At 44.5% G+C, this 23,138-nt stretch overlaps 1 pseudogene; it reads right to left on the bottom strand.

The window, feature by feature from the left end:
- The window catches only part of LOC141056860 (uncharacterized), a 94,190-nt pseudogene extending 79,748 nt beyond the window's left edge, over positions 1-14,442 (bottom strand).
- Positions 14,443-23,138: the final 8,696 nt, after the last annotated feature.

The following is a 23,138-nucleotide window of genomic DNA, read 5'->3' as shown; positions in this document are numbered from 1 at the left end:
CTCCCAGAGGCTCACACGGGAAGAGCATGTGACTGTATTTCCTGTTTACCTGCTGGATGTAGAAGGACATAGATCTGGGGATTTATTCTGACGGAATATAGGCTGAACTGGATGGACACATGGCTTTTTTCGGCCTTGCTAACTATGTTATTATGTTTAAGAGCACCTTGTTTGTAAAATGCAAAAATCTCTCTATGGACTTAAGCAGTCGGCAAGAGCTTGGAACTCGAAAATGAACAAGGATTTGAGGGATGAAGGATTTAAGAGATCTCAAGCTGATCCATGTTTGTACACGAAAAATGTAGCGGCGAAGGAGTGGATGTATGTTCTCCTATATGTAGACGATGTAATCATGTCTTATCAAGATGAAAAAGAAATTGCAAAGCTAGGAGAAATTCTCAACCAGCACTTTTGAGACTAAGGACCTTAGAAATATGACGTATTATTTGGGAATGCAAATCCATAGAGATGAAGATGGGAGTTTTCTTCTTGACCAAAGTTCTAAAATTTCCGCAATCCTAAACCAGTTTGGAATGTCAGAAAGCAAAGGTGCGTCAACACCAATGGATCCATCCTACTTAAAGTTAGAAGGAGATCTGCTACCCAGCAATGAGAGTTAAAGACAAGCAGTGGGGGAGCTTCTGTACATAGCAACCGCAACTCGTTCGGATATCACAACCACAGACTGTCGTCGTGTAAGCAAGCCACGCCAAAGAGAGTGGAATGCAATTAGGAGAATTCTTTGAGAAACTCTAAGGCTAAATCTTAGGATTTCTGCATCAGGAGATCTCACTCTCAGAGGTTATGTGGATGCAGATTGGGCTGGAGATTCAAGCGATCGGAAATCAACAAGTGGTTACTTGTTCTAATTAGGAGAAAATTTAATTTCTTGGTCCAACAGAAAACAAGTGCCAGTCGCATTATCTTCTACAGAAGCAGAATATATGTCTGCTGCTTATGCAAGTCAAGAAATAATTTGGTTGAAACAACTTTTGGAAGATTTTGGCAAGCCATTAGCTCAACCAACAGTTACCTTGCCAGCAGTAAGATTAGTGCAAGGACTAAGCACATTGATGTAAAACATCACCACTTACGTGACTTAGTAGAACGTGGTTTACTCGAGTTTGTTTATTGCGAGTCTGACAAGATGATAGCTGATGGTATGACAAAGCCATTATCAAGAGCCAAGTTTGTGGACTTCAGAACCGCAATGGGACTAACAGGGTAAGTCGTTGTTGAGTGGAGTGTATGAGTGTTTAGTTGACAGTTTTGTATGATGTTTTAAAAGTTAAAAAAAACCTCCCAGAGGCTCACACAGGGAAAGCATGTGATTGTATTTCTTGTTTTCCTGTCTGTGTATGAGAGAAGCAACCTTCTGTAGATGCTGCATAGATAGAGACACAGAAATGATTTATTCCTGATCTATTAAGCTGATCATATATTGTTCCTGATTGTTCTCGAATAAACAAGTTCTGTTGTCACACTCTTGGAGAGAATCATGAGTAATCTGCTGCCAACATAAGTTCTGTGACGTATTTAGAGAAGTATAGAGTCTAAATCACGTCAAATAATTATTCTCGTCTACTCCTTCTTGGTCAGATCTCTTCTGAAACACTGTGTCCAGTTCTGGGCACCACATTTTAAAAAAGCATTGAAAAGCGAGATCAAGTTCAGAGAAGAGCTACCAGGATGGTGAGATAAAACAAGACTGAGCACAAGACCTTCACAGCCGTCTACACATCATAGGGGGGGATCTCCTGACACCTTATCTCCACCTACCTGATGATCCTGAGGGACATTGGGATCTTCTTGGTTACAGTCCTGTGGAAGAAGAGGACGGGGACATCTCTCTGGTGTTGTCCTCTTACTGGATAGATCTGGAGGAAACACATACAGGGACTGAATTCATTCTCTACATACAGATAACTATAGGCCGTGTGTATTTAGGCTGAGTTCACATGTGGCTTTTTTTCGCGTTTCCGCAGCGGTTTTAACCGCGCGATTTTGCCGCGAAAAATAAGCATCCCATGCATTCCGCAATGCTGTGGTTTTCACCGCGGCGGAATCGCTTCACGGTAAAAAACGCAGCATGCTCATTAATTTCGCGGAATCGCGGCGATCCCGCACCCATAGGGATGCATTGTTCTGCTTACTTTCTGCATGTGGCTGTGCACACCATGCGAAATGAACATTTGCGGATGGTACCCACGGTCCGGAGGAGAGGAGACTGTCCTCCGGGCTTTGGGCACCACATCACTGTAAAAAATAGAATTTAAAATAAAAAATATTGTTATTCTCACCTTCCGACATCCCGCGCAGCCTTCCTTCCTCTCTCCACGCTCCCGGTCCCAGTAAGCCTTTGCGAGCGATGATGTCCGTTCTCGCGGGATCGCGAAGTCTCGCGGTCATTCGCGTGACGTCATCGCAAAGGACCGCGAGATGTCGCGATCCCACGAGAACAGACGTCATCGCGGTAATTGTCGCAAAGGATTACTGGGACCGGGAGCGTGGAGAGAGGCGAGAAGGCTGCGCGGGACATCGGAAGGTGAGAATAACAATATTTTTTTTTTTATTACTATTTTTTACATTCCATCTTTTACTATTGATGCCGCATAGGTGGCCTCAATAGAAAAAAGTTGGTCACACTCGTCAAACTCTATGTTTGATGTGTGTGACCAACCTGTCAATCAGTTCTCCAAGCGATGCTCCAGATCACTTGGATAACGCTAGCAATTCTGCAAGCTAATTACGCTTGCAAAATGCTAGTTTTTCCGTGGGAAAATCGCGAGAATTTAAAATGCAATTTTCCCGCGGAATGGAATTCCGAAATTTTCGCGGGAATTTCCGCGAGAGTTCCGCTACGTGTGAACCCAGTCTTAGTCCTATTACCTGGAGATGTGAGGGGCTGGGGAACCTCCATTATGACATTCTTGTACAGATCTCTGTGTCCTTCTAAATACTCCCACTCCTCCATGGAGAAATAGACAGCGACATCCTGACACCTTATAGGAACCTGACACATACAATGATACCATCATCCCCCCGATCTCTTCATAGCGTTACTGTATAATGTCCCAGCATTCCCAGCAGTGTCACCTCTCCAGTCAGCAGCTCAATCATCTTGTGGATGAGTTCTAAGACCTTCTGGTCATTCATGTCCTCATGGATCAGGGGGTGAGGTGGAGGCCCCGTGATTGGGCTCAGGGGTCTTCCCCATCCCTCAGACACAGGGTCCTGACAGCGATCACTAGAGGTCTTCTTCACCACGGTGTAATCCTGGTTATGGAGAGACACATTAATAAATCTCACTACAGACATTTCCAGAGTCCTCACCTCTCCAGTTCTGTCCATCTGTTATTCCCATAGATAAGAATGATGTAATGTGACGTCATCAGAATCTCTCACCTCTCCAGTGAGACGGAAGAGGATCTCTAGGGTGAGGTGTAACATCCTCTCCGCCATCTTGTCTCTGTCCATATCCATCCTTGATGGGTAAATTAGGAAAACTCTCTTTTGTAGAAGATCTTCACTGAGAGGATCCAATATTGTAGAGACCTGAATGAGAAGATGATCCGATGTAACATCATAAGAATCCTGTGTAATAATACAATTACTGGAGATAATAAGGGAAACATAGGAGGAGATTTATTATCTTACAGGGTTTAGTTTTCTCCCCTGACATCTACTAATAAAACCTATATATTTAGGCCCCAGACAACAAGCAGTTTCCTCCTCGGAGTCGGCAGCTGAACACGTTCCTCATAGACTCATCTTCCATAACGCTAATTCTCCTCTCATTACCGACACTGGAATCGGAATTAGCAATACTGCAGGAGATATTCATTACACGCGACATGAGAAATAACTCCTTCATGATGGTGACGACATCTTCATCTTCTACTGCGGCTCTAGAGACAGATGTGGCCAGAGTCGGTCACTGCCTCCATCCCCACCTGCCGTCTATATGAAGGTTTCCCGTCTTCCCCGCACTGGAATCTTCTCTCACGTTAGATCTCAGCTCTGAGTCACACACAGAAGTTTGAGGCTTTTCTGGAAGAACAGGACAGGAGAGATCTGAGGCCGATGTCTCCATGTACAGGGTTTCCCCTCGGGATAAGAGGCTTTTCTATCCCTTTCCCCCAATTAGAGGGGACACCTGTGGATATCGGGGTCTTTACCGGCTGCAGTCCTGGGGGGATTTACTCGGTAACGTGGACGTTGGACAATCGTCACCATCAATTCCCATCAGAGTGAAGGAACATCGCTCCTCTATTCAGCTCTATGGATCCAGGATGAAATCCACTGCGGCCCCTGCAAGAAAAGAGCGAAGTCTGGTGAGACCCCCGAGGCCGGAGATTTCTACAGCTGCTCTGTGCGCACAGGACCTGTGATGAGGTCACAGGAGGGGAGGAGTCAGGAGTCACATGATCAGGGGCCTCAGTGTGTGCAGGACTCTGCTGTGCTGGTTGTCATGGTGCTGGATGAGGGGAAGTTTCTGTGTGGAGTCAGGAGGGGTTTATAGGGTGGATGTAGCAGAGGCGCGTGTGTACGAGGTGTACGGAGCGGAGCCGTGTATGTACGAGGTGTACGGAGCGGAGCCGTGTGTGTGAGGTGTACGGAGCGGAGCCATGTGTGTACGGGGTATACGGAGCGGGGCCGTGTGTGTACGAGGTGTACGGAGCAGAGCCGCGTGTGTACAAGGTGTACGGAGCGGAGCCGTGTGTGTACAAGGTGTACGGAGCGGAGCCGTGTGTGTACGAGGTGTACGGAGCGGGGCCACATGTGTACGGAGCAGAGCCGCATGTGTACGAGGTGTACGGGGTGTACAGAGCGGGGCCGTGTGTTTACAAGGTGTACAGAGCGGAGCCGTGTGTGTACGAGGTGTACGGAGCGGAGCCGTGTGTGTACGAGGTGTACGGAGCGGAGCCGTGTGTGTATGAGGTGTACGGAACGGAGCCGTGTGTGTACAAGGTGTACAGAGCGGAGCCACGTGTACGAGGTGTACGGAGTGGGGCCACGTGTACGGAGCAGAGCCGCATGTGTACGAGGTGTACGGAGTGGAGCCGCGTGTGTACGAGGTGTACGGAGCGGAGCCGTGTTTGTACGAGGTGTACGGAGCAGAGCTGTGTGTGTACGAGGTGTACGGAGCGGAGCCCTGTGTTTACGAGGTGTACGGAGCAGAGCCACATGTGTACGAGGTGTACGGAGTGGAGAAGTGTGTGTACGAGGTGTACGGAGCAGAGCCCTGTGTGTACGAGGTGTACGGAGCGGAGCTGTGTGTGTACGAGGTGTACGGAGTGGAGCCCTGTGTTTACGAGGTGTACAGAGCAGAATCGCTTGTGTACGAGGTGTACGGAGCAGAACAGTGTGTATGAGGTGTACGGAGTGGAGAAGTGTGTGTGCGAGGTGTACAGAGCGGAGCTGCGTGTGTACGAGGTATACGGAGCGGAGCCCTGTGTGTATGAGGTGTACAGAGCAGAATCGCTTGTGTACGAGGTGTACGGAGCAGAACCGTGTGTATGAGGTGTGCGGAGCAGGGCCGTGCGTACAAGGTGTATGGAGCGGAGCCGTGTGTACGAGGTGTACAGAGCGGAGTCCTGTTTATACAGGGTATATGGAGCAGACCCGTGTGTACGAGGTGTACGGAGCGGAGCCGCGTGTGTAGGAGGTGTACGGTGCGGAGCCGCATGTGTGTGAGATGTACAGAGCGGAGCCTCATCTGTACGAAGTGTACGGAGCGGAGCCCTGTGTACAGGGTGTTTGGAGCGGAGCCGCATTTGTGCCGACCCATCTGTGTACTCTGTATACCCCATCTTCAGTCACAGACCCATCTGTGTATGCTGTATACACCCGTATACCCCAAGCTTTGGTCACAGACCCCTCTGTGTATGCTGTATACACCCAAATACCCCAGCTTTGGTTGAGGACCCCCCTGTGTACGCTGTATACACCCGTATATCCCCAGCTTCAGTTGGAGACCCTTCTGTGTATGCTGTATACACCTGTATTCCCCCAGCTTCAGTTGCAGACCCCTCTGTGTACTCTGTATACACCCGCATACCCCCAGGTTCGGTTCCAGACCCCTGTGTGTAAGCTGTTGTGAATTCGCTTTCTGGCCTACCTCTGGTTACTACTGAACATAGTGGAGCTGGTCAAATTGACAGAGGGGTTGTGAGTTCTCTTTCTGGGCTCCCTCTGGTGGTTACTGGAGGTAATGGAGCTGATCTGATTAACAGAGGCTTGCCACCTGATAATGAGGACGACGATTGGAGATCTGGGGTTTCAGACTGAATTTAAGACAGCCAACTCCCTCTATCCCTGCTGGTGATTTTTTCCTGCCTCCTGAGGTCTTAGTTTCCAGCTCAGTCCCTGCATGTTCAGCTAAGTGTTCTTTTGCTATTCTGTTCACATTTGATCTGGTTTTGTCTATTTCAGTTTTGTGCGGGTCAGCCAGCTCCGGCTGGGGCTGTGCTGAATCTCCATCCATATGTTACTGCTTGTGCCAGTTTGTTTTCATCCCTTATTAGATTGGCCTCTTTTTGCTCTGCTTTCAGAATATACCAGAGTGCTGATATAGTGGGTGAAGTCATGCAACTTCAGTATTTTTTGCATCAGACGTGTTGGACTTTTTGGCAGGGTTTTTTGCGTGATTGCAGACAGTGTCTTTCCTTTCCTCTCCTGTCTAGTTAGTGTGGGCCCCATCATTTGGTCAGTCTATTTTCCTGCCTATGTTTGCGTTTTCATCTTGTCTCACTGACAATATGTTTGGGGGCTATCTTCCTTTGGGGTCTACTTCGGGGCAGTTTAGATTTCCCCTTTCTTCCTTTAGGCTTAGTTAGCTCTCCGGCTGTGCCAAGGCGTCTAGGATCATCGCAGGCACCCTCCACGGCTACTGATAGTTGTGTGGATAGGATCAGAGGTCTGCAATCTGTCTAGTTACCAACTTCTCTGGTTTTCTGTGGCTTAGCTTGGGCTTGCTCTCCTCCTCGGTGACCCAATCATAACAGTATGCTGTATACAACCATATACCCCCAGGTTTGGTTGCAGACCCCTGTGTGTATGCTGTATACATCTGTATGCCCCCAGCTTCGGTCGCAGACCCCTGTGTACACTGTATACACACGTATACCCACAGCTTCTGTCGCAGACCCCTGTGTACACTGTATACACCCATATACCCCCAGCTTCGGTCACAGACCCCTGTGTGTAGGCTGTACACACCCGTATATCCCCAGCTTCAGTCGCAGACTCCTGTGTACACTGTATACACATGTAGACCCCTAGCTTTGGTTGCAAACCCCGGTGTACACTGTATACACCTGTAAACCCCCAGCTTCGGTCATAGACCCCTCTGTGTATGCTGTATACACCTGTATACCCCCAGCTTTGGACGCAGACACCTGTGTACGCTGTATACACCCGTATACCCCCAGCTTCGGTAGCAGACCCCACAGTGTACACTGTTTACACCTGTATATCCCCAGCTTCGGTCACAGACCCTGCATCTCTCACACTGTAGAACTGAACCCGGACACACACGGTAAAACTGCGGTCGTTGGTCTCTCGCACTTATCCCGATAACATAAGATGGAGTCAGACGAACCCTCCTACAAAACTTGAGAACAAAGTCATTACTACAGGACTGTGTGAGAAAGGGATTTATTCTACAAGAAATGTTGGGGCCACAAATGAGAGAATCCGGGCCCCGTGGCTGGATACTCCGGGCCCCCAGCGTGTTAGGACCAGACGGGGTCTTTGTCTCTGGAGCTTCTCTACTAGGGATAATGAGACTCTGATCTTGGTCATCCATATGGATAATGGAATTACAAAGCTTCTCATATAATTTCCGTGTTAAACACGAATGGCACATCTACAGCACACGGACGGCTCATGTACAGCACACGTACGGCACATGTACAGCACACGGACGACACATGTACAGCACACAGACGGCACGTTTACACGGACTCATAGACTTGTATTGGCCCTTTGTCATCTGTGCTGCTGGGAAAACATGGACATGAGAGCAGCACCATAGGTCAAATAGGGGACACGTGGCATCTGTGAAAAACATGACAGGTCGTGTGAAGGTGCCGTACAATCACATAATAGAAAACATTAGCAGAATTACCATCTTTTTGTACATCCTACCTCACAAACAGCAGAATAAAAAGTGATAAATAACAAGTCCTACATGTCCCCCAAACTACTCTGCTAAATCCCCTCTGGCTCTGTGGATGATGGTTGGAAAAATAAGAATTGAGGGTGAAAAGATCATTTTTGAGGAAAAAATTTCATTTTTTAATTGTACGACTGTACGTTATAAACTTCTGTGAAGCCCATGGGGGTTCAAAGTTCTCACCACACATCTACAGTTGTGGCCAAAAATATTGACACCCCTGCAATTCTGTCAGATAATACTCAGTTTCTTCCTGAAAATGATTGCAAACACAAATTCTTTGGTATTATCTTCATTTAATTTGTCTTAAATGAAAAAACACAAAAGAGAATGAAGCAAAAAGCAAAACATTGATCATTTCACACAAAACTCCAAAAATGGGCCAGACAAAAGTATTGGCACCCTCAGCCTAATACTTGGTTGCACAACCTTTAGCCAAAATAACTGCGACCAACCGCTTCTGGTAACCATCAATGAGTTTCTTACAATGCTCTGCTGGAATTTTAGACCATTCTTCTTTGGCAAACTACTCCAGGTCCCTGATATTTGAAGGGTGCCTTCTCCAAACTGCCATTTTTAGATCTCTCCACAGGTGTTCTATGGGATTCAGGTCTGGACTCATTGCTGGCCACCTTAGAAGTCTCCAGTGCTTTCTCTCAAACCATTTTCTAGTGCTTTTTGAAGTGTGTTTTGGGTCATTGTCCTGCTGGAAGACCCATGACCTCTGAGGGAGACCCAGCTTTCTCACACTGGGCCCTACATTATGCTGCAAAATTTGTTGGTAGTCTTCTGACTTCATAATGCCATGCACACGGTCAAGCAGTCCAGTGCCAGAGGCAGCAAAGCAACCCCAAAGCATCAGGGAACCTCTGCCATGTTTGACTGTAGGGACCGTGTTCTTTTCTTTGAATGCCTTTTTTTTCTCCTGTAAAGTCTATGTTGATGCCTTTGCCCAAAAAGCTCTACTTTTGACTCATCTGACCAGAGAACATTCTTCCAAAACGTTTTAGGCTTTTTCAGGTAAGTTTTTGCAAACTCCAGCCTGGCTTTTTTATGTCTCGGGGTAAGAAGTGGGGTCTTCCTGGGTCTCCTACCATACAGTAACTTTTCATTCAGACACCGATGGATAGTACGGGTTGACACTGTTGTACCCTCGGACTGCAGGGCAGCTTGAACTTGTTTGGATGTTAGTCGAGGTTCTTTATCCAACATCCGCACAATCTTGCGTTGAAATCTCTTGTCAATTTTTCTTTTCCGTCCACATCTAGGGAGGTTAGCCACAGTGCCATGGGCTTTAAACTTCTTGATGACACTGTGCACGGTAGACACAGGAACATTCAGGTCTTTGGAGATGGACTTGTAGCCTTGAGATTGCTCATGCTTCCTCACAATTTGGTTTCTCAAGTCCTCAGACAGTTCTTTGGTCTTTTTTTTCTCCATGCTCAATGTGGTACACACAAGGACACAGGACAGAGGTTGAGTCAACTTTAATCCATGCCAACTGGCTGCAAGTGTGATTTAGTTATTGCCAACACCTGTTAGGTGCCACAGGTAAGTTACAGGTGCTGTTAATTACACAAATTAGAGAAGCATCACATGATTTTTCAAACAGTGCCAATACTTTTGTCCACCCTCTTTTTTATGTTTGGTGTGGAATTATATCCAATTTGGCTTTAGGACAATTCTTTTTGTGTTTTTTCATTTAAGACAAATTAAATGAAGATAATAATACCAAAGAATTTGTGTTTGCAATCATTTTTAGGAAGAAACGGAGTATTATCTGACAGAATTGCAGGGGTGTCAATACTTTTGGCCACAAGTTCCTTGGGGGGTCTAGTTTCCAAAATGAGGTCACTTGTAGGGGGTTTCCACTGTTTAGGTACATCAGGGGCTCTCCAAACGTGACATGGCGTCCAATCTGAATTCCAGCCAATTTTGCATTGAAATAGTCAAACGGCACTTCTTCCCTTCTGAGCTCTGCCATGAGTCGAAACAGTGGTTCCCCCCACATATCAGGTATCAGCGTACTCAGGACAAATAGCACAATAACTTTTGCAGTCTAATTTCTCCTTTCACACTTGGTAAAATAAAAAAAATTGAACCTGAAGGTTTTTTTTGTGAAAAAGTTAAATGTTCATTTTTTTTAAATATTCAAAAAGTTCCTGTGAAGCACCTGAAGGGTTAATAAACTTATTGAATGTGGTTTTGAGCACCTTAATGGGTGCAGTTTTTAGAATGGAATCATAGAATCGTAGAGTTGGAAGGGACCTCCTGGGCCATCTGGTCCAACCCCCTGCTCAAAGCAGGATTCGCTAAATCATCCCAGTCAGATGTCTGTCCAGCCTCTGTTTGAAGACTTCCATTGAAGGAGAACTCACCACTTCTCGTGGCAGCCTGTTCCACTCATTGATCACTCTAACTGTCAAAAAGTTTTTTCTAATATCTAATCTGTGTCTCCTCCGCTTCAGTTTCATCCCATTGCTTCTAGTCTTTCCTTGTGCAAATGAGAATAAAGTTGATCCTTCTACAATGTGACAGCTCTTTAGATATGGTGTCACTTTTGGGTATTTTCTATCATATAGACCCCTCAAAGTGACTTCAAATGTGATGTGGTCCGTAAAAATAAAATGGTGTAAAAATAAGAAATCGCTGGTCAACTTTTAACCCTTATAACTTCCTAACAAAAAAAAATTTGGTTCCAAAATTGTGCTGATGTAAACATGTGGGAAATGTTACTTATTAAGTTTTTTGTGTGCCGTATCTCTGTGATTTAAGGGCATAAAAATTCAAAGTTGGAAAATTGCGAAATTTTCAAAATTTTCGCCAAATTTCCATTTTTTTCACAAATAAACGCAAGTTATATGAATGAAATTTTAACACTAGCATGAAGTACAATATGTCACGAGAAAACAATGTCAGAATCACCGGGATCCATGGAAGCGTTTCAGAGTTATTACCTCATAAAGGGACAGTGGTCAGAATTGTAAAAATTGGCCCGGGCATGAACGTACAAACCACCTTTGGGGGTTAAGGGGTTAAAACATTTGCTTTTCCCATATCGCTCTCTATGATTTCACCCTCATTGTTCTTTAAAGGGCCGACACCATCAATTTTAATCTTTTTACTGTTTATATAATTAAAGAATAGTTTGGGGTTTGTTTTACTTTCCTTAGCAATGAGTCTCTCAGTTTCCACTTTTGCTAAATGTATTTGTTTTTTGCACATTTTATTTTTTTCTCTATAACTTTTTAATGCTTCTTCATTGCCTTCTTGTTTTAGCTTCCTAAATGCCTTGTTCTTGTTCTTTATTGCCCTTTTTACATCCTTATTTAGCCACATTGGTGTTCTCCTGTTCCTAGCCCTTTTATTTCTGTACGGTATGGCTAGCTCGCAGTGGGGGTGTAAAACTGATTTAAATATTTCCCATTTATTTTCTGTGCTCCTATTTTTGAGGACATTGTCCCAATCAATTCGGCGAAGGTCCTATCTAAGCTGATCAAACTTTGCTTTCCTGAAATTCAGCGTTTTGGTAACCCCCTTCCAGGGCACCTTACTGAAGGACAAGTGGAATTGTATTCTATTGTGGTCACTGTTCCCTCGGTGCCCATCGACTCGGACTTCTGTTATTCTATCTGGCCTGTGGCTTAACATTTAGTCCAGAAGGGCCGTCCCTCTAGTTGGGCCCTGCACAAGGGGTGACAGAGAATTATCCTTGGTCACTGACAGAAATTGGTTTCCTCTCTGAGATCCGCAGGTTTCCGTTTCCCAGTCTATGTCGGGGTAGTTGAAGTCCCCCATAATAATCACCTCATTGGGATTTGCTGCTTTGTCTCTTTGTTTCAATAATACATTTTCAGTGGTTTCTGTTATATTTGGTGGCTTATAACAAACCCCTATGAGGATTTTATAACTTTTCTCTCCTTGTATCTCCACCCATAGAGACTCCACCTCTTCATTTCCCTCTTGTATATCTTCTCTTAGTGTGGGCTTTAAAGTGGACTTTATATATAGACAGACTCCGCCCCCTTTCCTTTTTTTACGATCCCTCCTAAACAAATCATATCCTTGCAAGTTAGCCGCCCAGTCATAGCTGTCGTCTAACCATGTCTCAGTTATTCCTACTATGTCGTATTTTTCCTCATACATTACCAACTCCCGATCTTCAATCTTATTGGTCAGGCTTCTTGCGTTGGTCAGCATGCAGGAAAGAAGTTTTCCTTCCTTTTTCTTAGCTTCCTTCTGAGTACCCCGTCTTTGGTCCTCGGTACCACATCTAGTATCCTTGATTAGTTTGTCTATATTCAAGCGGGACTAGACGAAGAAAACCCTAAAATCATGAATCATGTTATCCGAAACAGTCAGAAAACTAGCCCCATATTGGCAGATCCCAGACCTCAGACTATATACTGTGTAAGTTTATAAGCCACTCCAGTGTCAGGAATAGATAGTATGTGATAATACCGTATATACCGCTCAGGGAACACTTACCTTTCAGAGATAATTTCCATATTCATACTAATTAATGGCACAGATCTCCCAGACATTATGACTGCACATATCCCTAGTCTTTATACCGATATTGCACTCATTCCCTGACAGACCGCAGCATGGCCATTAGTTAGAAGCTGCTAATGATCTTTGGAGCAGGTAAGTTTTCCCTGAGTGGTACATATTGGGCCGTCTGAAGACTGAGTTTAGTCTAGGACAATTTGTCTGCACTACTAATTAACAGCAGTTACATTACCAAACTAGGGCAGTCCCTATAGGAGGAAAACACAAGAATTATACTGTATTGTCACATACTATCTATTCCTGACACTGGAGGGGCTTATAAACTTACAGTATATAGTCTGAGGTCTGGGATCTGCCAATATGTGGCTGGTTTTCTGACTGTTTCGGATAACATGATACATGATTTTAGGTTTATTTGTCTAGTCTCGCTTGAATATAGGTCAATATTATATAGTCTCCTGAAGACGCCTTTGGTGAGGACGATGAAGCCTGCAGAAATAAGAGGCTTGGACAGTGACTGTCTATACGTCACCTCACACTATATACTGAACTGTGGGGCACATGTTTTTTCTATTAGTCACCTATTGACTAACCTTCAAGGGGTGAATTATGGGTATAGTTTTACATTTGGAATTAATAAAGTTTAGTTTTATCTTTTTGTCAGCAAACATGAGGAATGACAAGAGACAACCCATTTAAAAAGATTCAGTTTTGGTTAAAACTATTCCAACACTATGAACATAAAAAGGCTTCCCACTATGTGACATCTCTGATGTTTATTAACAGTTGATTTCCAAGTAAAATATTTCCCACATTAAGAAAATGAAAACGGCTTCTCCCCTGTGTGACTGCTCTGATGTCTAACAAGAAGCGCTTTCCGGTTAAAACATTTCCCACATTCTGAACATGAAAAAGGCTTCTCCCCTGTGTGCGTTCTTTGGTGAGTAACAAAATTCCCTTTATGGTTAAAACATTTCCCACATTCTGAACAGGAAAAAAGCTTCCCTGTGTGGGTTATTTGATGGTGATCAAGATCTATTTTCCATTTAAAACATTTCCCACATTTTGAACATGAATATGGCCTCTCTCCTGGGTGAATTCTCTCATGTCTAACAAGATGTGAATTCTGAGTAAAACATTTGCCACATTCTGAACATGAAAAAGGCTTCTCCCCTGTGTGAGTTCTATGATGTTCATTAAGACACCCTTTCTGGTTAAAACATTTCCCACATTCTGAACAGGAATAAGGCTTCTCTCCTGTGTGAGTTCTCTGGTGTGTTACAAAATGTGATTTCTTGTTAAAACATTTCCCACATTCTGAACATGAAAATGACTTCTTTCCTGTGTGAGTTCTTTGGTGTATATCAAGATTCCCTTTCTGGTTAAAACATTTCCCACATTCTGAACAGGAAAAAGGCTTCACTCCTGTGTGAGTTCTTTGGTGTATATCAAGATTCCATTTCTGTTTAAAACATTTCCCACATTCTGAACAGGAAAATGACTTCTTTGCTTTAGGAGCAGTTTGTTTTATAATGCCTCTTTTGTGACTTTGATTTTCCTTAGTAGTCAGTAATGAATCAGAAGGTGGGACCTGTTTCATATAATCAGATGACAGATCTTTGCTGTGAATGGATGATGGTATATCTGGAGTAATGGCAATCACTTCTGTTGTATCTTGTAGGATCTCAAGATCATCAGATTTAAAAATTGAAGATGTCAGCTGTCCCTCTGATCTCCTGGTACGGTCATCTGCTAAGATAAAAAACAATTATTTATTAATAAAATATCCTTGAGTTTTATATCTTTGAACATTTCTAAACTGTCCATAAAAATGGCAAACTATGTAAAAAACTTTATTTACCAAGACAATGACAGTTCACAGTCTAATAGAAAACCTTGTTGGATGAGCCAGTAGTGTGCGGTGTTCAACTGTTTGTTCATTCTGCCTCCCAAATATCGAATAAAAAGAAACCAATCAATGTTATGTAGGCGAAAATAATACCAATTCTCATCTCACAAAAAACAAGTCCCCACTCAGGTCCATCATCTGTCAATGGAAAAACAGATAAGGCAGGTTACAGTTAATGCTATAGTTAGGGTTAGTGTTAGGCTAAAGAATTAGGCTTTTCTCAATTGTCTCCCCAATAATTGGGTCCCGTCAGTCACGTCAGAGTTTTCTTTTTCCGAAAAAAAAACAAAAAATGAATAAAATGGCCCTTAAGTTTTATAGTACAGAGGAGGCTTATGCACTTTTATGTTCTGACAGTGAAGAAAGTGCAGTGTCAGATGGCGATGAGGATTTCGAGGGCTTTAGTAGCAGCGACAGTGATAGCTCAGAAATGAGCAGTGATTCTGGTCCATCCTCACACACAAGGACCAGTACAACAAGAAGGACAAATAGCGCTTCTGGAGAAATGTCTCCAACTCAGGGAACAATGCCCAGTACTAGCGCTGTCCCTAGTGCTCGAGAATTGGCGCACACCAATGTCCAAGGGGCTTTGCCTCTTGATGTAGCATTTCCCAGATGGGAGGCTTCGGATTCGACTACTCCATTCATCCCTAATTTTAATGCCATTCCTGGTATAAATGTGGAGGAGGAAAATTTTGCACCAATTAATTTTTTTAATTTGTTTCTGACAGATAGCTTTCTAGAGCATATTGTCCTACAAATTTATATGCGTCCCAATTCATCAGCCAGAATCCACGATCCTATTATGCTCGGTCAAATTTATGGACACCAACTAATGTCCTAGAAATGAAAACATTTTTAGGACTTACATTCATTATGAGGCTTGTTAAAAAAAATGAGCATTTGGTCTTATTGGTCCAACCGCCTGTTCAAGCCACCGCTATGATTTCTGCCGTTCTTCCTAGCACCTGTTATGAAATGCTCATGAGATTTTGGCATTTTAACGACAATAGTCAATGCCTGCCCAGAAATGTCCCAGAACATGACAGACTATTCAAAATCAGACCCATCATCGAAGACTTGACAGAAAAGTTCTTAAAGCTTTACACCCCAACAGAAAACATTTCCATTGATGAGTCCCTTGTAAAATTCAGAGGAAGACTGCACCTCAAGCCATTTATTCCTTCTAAGAGGGCAAGGTTCGGAATAAAGCTCTATAAAATGTGCGAGCGTTCAATCAGATACACATCAGCTTTACACATTTATGAGGGGAAAGATAGCCAACTACACCCACCAGGATGCCCTACTTATCTGGGGACATCTGGAAAAATCGTTTGGGAGCCGATAACTCCATTTTTACAAAAAGGCTGCAATCTGTATGTTGACAACTACTACACCAGCATACCTCTATTTAAAAGTCTGGTTGAACATAACATAGGGGCTTCTGGGACCATTCGAAAAAAACATCAGGGGTTTCCAGAATCATTGGTCAGCAAAAAGTTCTGAAAGGGGCAGTCAGGGGCTTTACGCAATGGAGAGCTGCTTGTCCTTAAGTATAAGGATAAAGATATTTTTATCCTGAGCTCAATCCACCCAGATGCCACAAGGGCCACTGCAGACCAACAGGGATCCACTACTCCAAAACCTGTTTTTAGTCATTGACTACAACAAATATATGGGGGGGTTGACCTTGCAGATCAGGTTCTACAGCCATACCAGGTATCAAGAAAATCATATATCTGGTATAAAAAGTTAGTCATGTATTTGTTTCAGGTGGCCACATATAATTCTTTTGTGTTATACAAAAAAGCCGGAAATGCAGATACTTTCCTTGATTATCAGGAAAAGGTCACTGAAAATCTTGTTTTTGACAATGTTGTCCCCGCCAATCCTTTATAATGTGAAGATGTTAGAAGACTCACTGAGCGACATTTTATTGCACTCATCCCAGTAACTGAAACAAGAAAGAACCCCCAGAGAAGATGTCGTGTATGTTCCTAGAGAGGAATGAGGCATGATACCTGCTATTATTACCCACAATGCCCATCTCTGCCAGCCTTATGCCTCCATGACGGCTTTACAATCTTCCACACAGAACCACGTTTTTGAACTGTTTTGACATTCAAGCATTTGGTTTATTTAGTGACAGACACATTTGAGTAGAGCTGACTTAACAATTTCCGGGGGTAGGTGGGGGGAGGTCTCCAGAGACACAAGCTGGACACAATATATTGGACATTACAATGACATTTTTGCAATTTTTGCTCTAAAACTTCCACTACGTGTTTCTGGAAATCATCCATGCAGTGAAAATGGTCACTATACCCATAGATGAATTCCCAGAGGGGTGTCATTTCCAAAATGGGGTCACTTCAGGGGGGATTCTGTAGTTCTGGCACTTAGCGGCTCTCCAAAGTGCCACAACAGCAGAATCCCCCCCTGAAGTGACCCCATTTTGGAAATGACACCCCTCTGAGAATTCATCTATGGGTGTAGGGACCATTTACCTATCTACCTATTTTCCAATGTAAATGTAAAATCTGGGGATAAAACAACATTTTAGTGGTAAAAATGTAATTATTTCTTCTTCACTGCCTAATGGTATAATTTTCTATGGAACAGCTGTGGTGTCAGTATGCTCACTGCACCACTGGAAGAATTCATTCAGGGAAGTATTTGGTAAAATGCAGTCACTTTTGGAGCTCATGCAGTTCTAGCACCTCAGGGGCTCTGACAACGTGACATGTCACCCACAAACAATTCCAGCAAAATCTGCTCTCCAATACGACACTCCTTCCCTTTGGAGCTCTGCCATGCGCCCAAACAGTCGATTACCCCCACATATGGGGTGTCAGAATACTCAGGACAAATTGCAAAACAACTTTTGGGGTCCAATTTCTCCTGTTAGCCGTTGGAAAAAACAATTGAGGGCGAAAAGTTCATTTTTTTGTGGAAAAAATGTTTTTTTATTTTCACGGCTCTATGTAATTAGCTTCTGTGAAGCACTTGGGGGTTCAAAGTGCCCACCTCATGTCTAGATAAGTTCCTTGGGGAGGGGTTTAGTTTCCAAAATGGGGTCGGATTTCCACTGTTTAGACACGTCAGTGTCTCTGACAATGTGACATGTCAGCCACAAACAATTCCAGCAAAATCTGCTCTCCAATATGGCGCTCCTTCCCCTCTAAGCTCTGCCATGCGCCCAAACAGTAGTATTCTCCCACATATGGGGTATCGGCGAGCTCAGGAGAAATTGCATGGAGCAATCTCTCCTGTTACCCTTATGAAAATGCAAAATATGGAGCTAAAAAGATTTGTGAAAAATTGTATTTTTTTTTATTTCCACGGCTCTACATTATAAACTTCTGTGAAACATCTGTGGGTTCAAGGTGCTCAATACACATCTGGATAAGTTCCCTAAGGGGTCTAGTTTCCAAAATGGTGTCACTTGTTGGTGGTTTACACTGTTTAGGCAGATGAGGGGCTCTCGAAACGTGACATGGCAACCGCTAATTATTCCAGCATATTTTACATTCAAAAAGTCAAATGGCGCTCCTTCCCTTCCGAACCCTGCTGTGTGCCCAAACAGTAGATTTCCCCCACATATGGGGTATCGGCATGCTCAGGAGAAATTGCAAAACAAAATGTATAGTCCATTTTCTCCTATTACCCTTGCGAAAGTAAAAAAAAATTAGGTCTAAAGGAAAATTTTTGTGATGGTGGGATCTGACACTGATGTTCCTTGAGCTTGAAGTTCACCTTTTGTTTAGAAGTTTTTCTGGGCTCTTTTGTTACCATTCGTATTATCCATCTCTTTGATTTGCCATGAATTTTCCTCCTGTGGCCACGTCCAGGGAGGTTGGCTACAGTCTTATGGATCTTACATTCCTGAATAATATGTGCAACTGTAGTCACAGGAACATCAAGCTGCTTGGAGATGGTCTTATAACTTTTACCTGTAACATGTTTGTCTATAACTTTCTTTCTAATCTCCTGGGACATCTCTCTTCTTCGCTTCCTCTGGTCCTTGTTGAGTGTGATTCACACTATGTCACCAAACAGTACAGTGAGTATCTGTAGCCTCTATACAGGCCACTCACTGATTCCAGGATTGTAGACACCTGTGATGATAATTAGTGGACACATCGCGATTTAACATGTCCCTTTTGTTACATTATTTTCAGGGGTTCCATCATTTCTGTCCAGGCCTATTTCATGAGTTTTATTTATTTTTTAATTCTGTGGAAGCATGGTTGGAAAGCAATGTCTGACTTTCATTGTTCATTTTCACAGATTTATTATTTATTATTACTTTTGTCAGATTCAAGTTATTTCTGTGACCATTGTGGGTTTTTCTGTCATTAAACGAGGGGTAGCAACAATTTTGACCCCGTGTGTATAGATTATAACCCTCAGTGAATTAATTAATAACATGGAATCACTTTATGGGGATTTCTACTATTCTGGTTTTCTGTCATTTAGTTATATTAGGGCTTCAGCATATGGTGTGTCCAATCTCATCTGGGATCTGTTCCTGCTGTCCAGCTGGAGTAATCTGCTCCCTACTTCAACCAATTGGAAAGTACCACACCCTACTAAAGCGCAAAGCACATGGCCGGAATCTGCCAGATACAGTGTTGTTCTCCTCTGGTTCAGTCCTCTGTGCTCAGCTTGCGGCTTGTGTATTTGTTTCCTGCTGTGACCGTGGTCCGTTTACTGACTACTCTTGTGTCTTCTGATTCTGTTCTTTTGGTTCTGACCCAGCTACCTGACTATTCTTCTTACCATCTAACACCACAGAATAGCAGGTAACACCATGGTCCAAGCCTAGGGGTCCCTGTGTAAGTCCAGATTCCATGTGAGGGTGTTATAGGGCGATGAGCAAGGCAATCCTTGGGATATGGAAAGCAGAGAAGATAGTGCCAACCAGCAAAATGTCACCGGTGATGGCGGCGCCTGCGCAGTAGCATCTATAAGTAAGAGACAGAGGCTACTGGACAGGCGCCGCTGGTGTCATTTTGCTGGATGTAATTTTTTTTCTAAGCCTCACAATAGCCACAATATTATAGGCATTATCAACAATAATATCAATGCTATTATATGCATTATGTAATAATGGGGGGCAGGTCAGTGAGGGGTCAGCGACCTGTCATAAGCCAATACAGATGAATATGTAATCAGCGCAACACATAAAGCCCCGCCCACAGCCATGCCTCAGAGCACGAGAATCTCATTACTGAAAACTACAAATACAGATTACACAACAGTAAACCAGAGTTGCCCTCATTTATGGTGGAGCATTGGAGCTACTATGAATCCTGAGCAGAAGATTAGAGAAAATAATATTGCTCCCCATTTCAGGAGAGATTGTGCAGTAATCTGAATTCCTTAGGATCAGAAACAATGTAATTTATGATGTGGAGGGAATCCATGACACCAGGGCTGGAGCCAACACATCTCCTGCAGGCGGGAATAAATGTATATTACAGCCATCAGCCACGCACAGCTTAGAGAGGAGAGTTGTGAAATACTCGCCAGGATTCGAGTACCGCATTACTCGCCGAGTATAATGAGTATACTCGCTCATCCCTAGGAACCATGAGACATTCAGCAGCACAGAAGGGAGAGAAGATTCATCCGATAAGATCTCAGGGATCTAGGAAGCCAACAGCATCATTACCCTCCGCTTTCTCTTACAGGCCCAGCATAAGATTTTTCTTCAAGTGATTTTCTATCTTGTCAGCACATTCTACGTACGCTGTCATTTGGCTTTATAGTTTAGAAGGCTCTGGCCATTACCTGTCTAATTCCTGTCTCTTTGTCTGGAGAATAAACTTTAGGATTTCTATGCAGCCGCAGCTCCAGTCTCGATGAGCGGCAGCAGTGACGGGTGTTGATGCGAGAGACTCGTGCAAGTTTCTTGCATCACAACAGTAGTGTGATCCCGGCCTAACTTTGCGTTCAGTGTGACCCTTTAAGCGCGCACTTGGCCTATATTGGGTCAGGTACAAGCAATCATATAGATCTCGCTTTAAGGGATCACCCTCACACTAATCCCAGGGGGTAGGTGGATCCTCCAGGTTGTAAGTTCTATAGAAAAGGGCTTTCAATGCCCAAAGAAATTTGAAGAGTTTTGGGTGGAGGAGAATGTTGTGGTCTAGAGGCAAAATGGTGACCATGGTAATACGGCCGGACTACACCACCGATAAAGCAGCCACAGCCGGTGACTGAGAGGAATCTGTGACTTCTCTGCATTCAGTGGTTACTACTCACCTGGGTAGTCATATGTGGGAATCTCCTCTTTACACCGCTCATCATCTCTCACATATGTCTCTGTAGTATTAATATGGGTCAGATCTTCACCCTGAAAAAAATATTGTAAAAGTCACCGACAGATGGAGAAGTCCCATCTATGATCAGCTCTAATCCTGCCATCTCCACCGTTCTCATTACACAAGTATAAAACATATAATACTGGTGGATAAAACAAGACTGAGCACAAGACCTTCACAGCCGTCTACACATCATAGGGGAGATCTCCTGACACCTTCTCTCCATCTACCTGATGATCCTGAGGAGCACTGGGATCTTCTTGGTTACAGTCCTGTGGAAGAAGAGGACAGGGACATCTCTCTGGTGTTGTCCTCTTACTGGATAGATCTGGAGGAAACACATACAGGGACTGAATTCATTCTCTACTTACAGATAACTATAGGCCGTGTGTATTTAGTCCTGTCTATTACCTGGTGATGTGAGGGGCTGGGGAACCTCCATTATGACGTTCTTGTACTGATCTCTGTGTCCTTCTAAATACTCCCACTCCTCCATGGAGAAATAGACAGCGACATCCTGACACCTTATAGGAACCTGACACATACAATGATACCGTCATCCCCCGATCCCTTCATAGCGTTACTGTATAATGTCCCAGCATTCCCAGCAGTGTCACCTCTCCAGTCAGCAGCTCAATCATCTTGTAGATGAGGTCTAGGATCTTCTGGTCATTGATGTCCTCATGGATCAGGGGGTGAGGTGGAGGCCCCGTGATTGGGCTCAGGAGTCTTCCCCATCCCTCAGACACAGGGTCCTGACAGCGATCACTAGAGGTCTTCTTCACCACTGTGTAATCCTGGTTATGGAGAGACACATTAATAAATCTCACTCCAGACATTTCCAGAGTCCTCACCTCTCCAGTTCTGTCCATCTGTTATTCCCATAGATAAGAATGATGTAATGTGACGTCATCAGAATCTCTCACCTCTCCAGTGAGACGGAAGAGGATCTCTAGGGTGAGGTGTAACATCCTCTCCGCCATCTTGTCTCTGTCCATATCCATCCTTGATGGGTAAATCAGGAGAATTCTCTTCTGTAGAAGATCTTCACTGAGAGGATCCGATATTGTAGAGACCTGAATGAGAAGAAGATGATCCGATGTAACATCATAAGAATCCTGTGTAATAATACACTTACTGGAGATAATAAGGGAAACATATGAGGAGATTTATTATCTTACAGGGTTTAGTTTTCTTCCCTGACATCTACTAATAAAACCTATATATTTAGGCCACAGACAACAAGCAGTTTCCTCCTCGGAGTCGGCAGCTGAACACGTTCCTCATAGACTCATCAACGTCACCATCAATTCCCATCAGAGTGAAGGAACATCGCTCCTCTATTCAGCTCTATGGGTCCAGGATGAAATCCACTGCGGCCCCTGCAAGAAAAGAGCGAAGTCTGGTGAGACCCCCGAGGCCGGAGATTTCTACAGCTGCTCTGTGCGCACAGGACCTGTGATGAGGTCACAGGAGGGGAGGAGTCAGGGGTCACATGATCAGGGGCCTCAGTGTGTGCAGGACTCTGCTGTGCTGGTTGTCATGGTGCTGGATGAGGGGAAGTTTATGTGTGGGGTCAGGAGGGGTTTACAGGGTGGATGTAGCAGGGCTGTGAGTGTACGGGATGTACAGAGCAGGCTCGTGTGTGAACGAGGTGTACGGAGCGGAGCCCCGTGTGTACAAGGTGTACGGAGCGGAGCCGTGTGTGTACGAGGTGTACGGAGCGGAGCCGTGTGTGTACGAGGTGTACGGAGCGGAGCCGTGTGTGTACGAGGTGTACGGAGCGGAGCCGTGTGTGTACGAGGTGTACGGAGCGGAGCCGTGTGTGTACGAGGTGTACGGAGCGGAGCCGTGTGTGTACGAGGTGTACGGAGCAGAGCCGTGTGTGTATGAGGTGTACGGAGCGGAGCCGTGTGTGTACGAGGTGTACGGAGCGGAGCCGTGTGTGTACGAGGTGTACGGAGCGGAGCCGTGTGTGTACGAGGTGTACGGAGAGGAGCCGTGTGTGTACGAGGTGTACGGAGAGGAGCCGTGTGTGTACGAGGTGTACGGAGAGGAGCCGTGTGTGTACGAGGTGTACGGAGCGGAGCCCTGTGTGTACGAGGTGTACGGAGCGGAGCCGCGTGTGTACGAGCTGTACGGAGCGGAGCCGTGTGTGTACGAGGTGTACGGAGCGGAGCCGTGTGTGTACGAGGTGTACGGAGAGGAG

This window comes from Dendrobates tinctorius, unplaced genomic scaffold (assembly GCF_039654945.1).
Source record: "Dendrobates tinctorius isolate UK_male_01 unplaced genomic scaffold, ASM3965494v1 ptg000200l, whole genome shotgun sequence".
NCBI lineage: Eukaryota > Metazoa > Chordata > Amphibia > Anura > Dendrobatidae > Dendrobates > Dendrobates tinctorius.
Note: the sequence above shows the minus strand (reverse complement) of the source record. Positions and strands in the feature narration are given on the sequence as shown.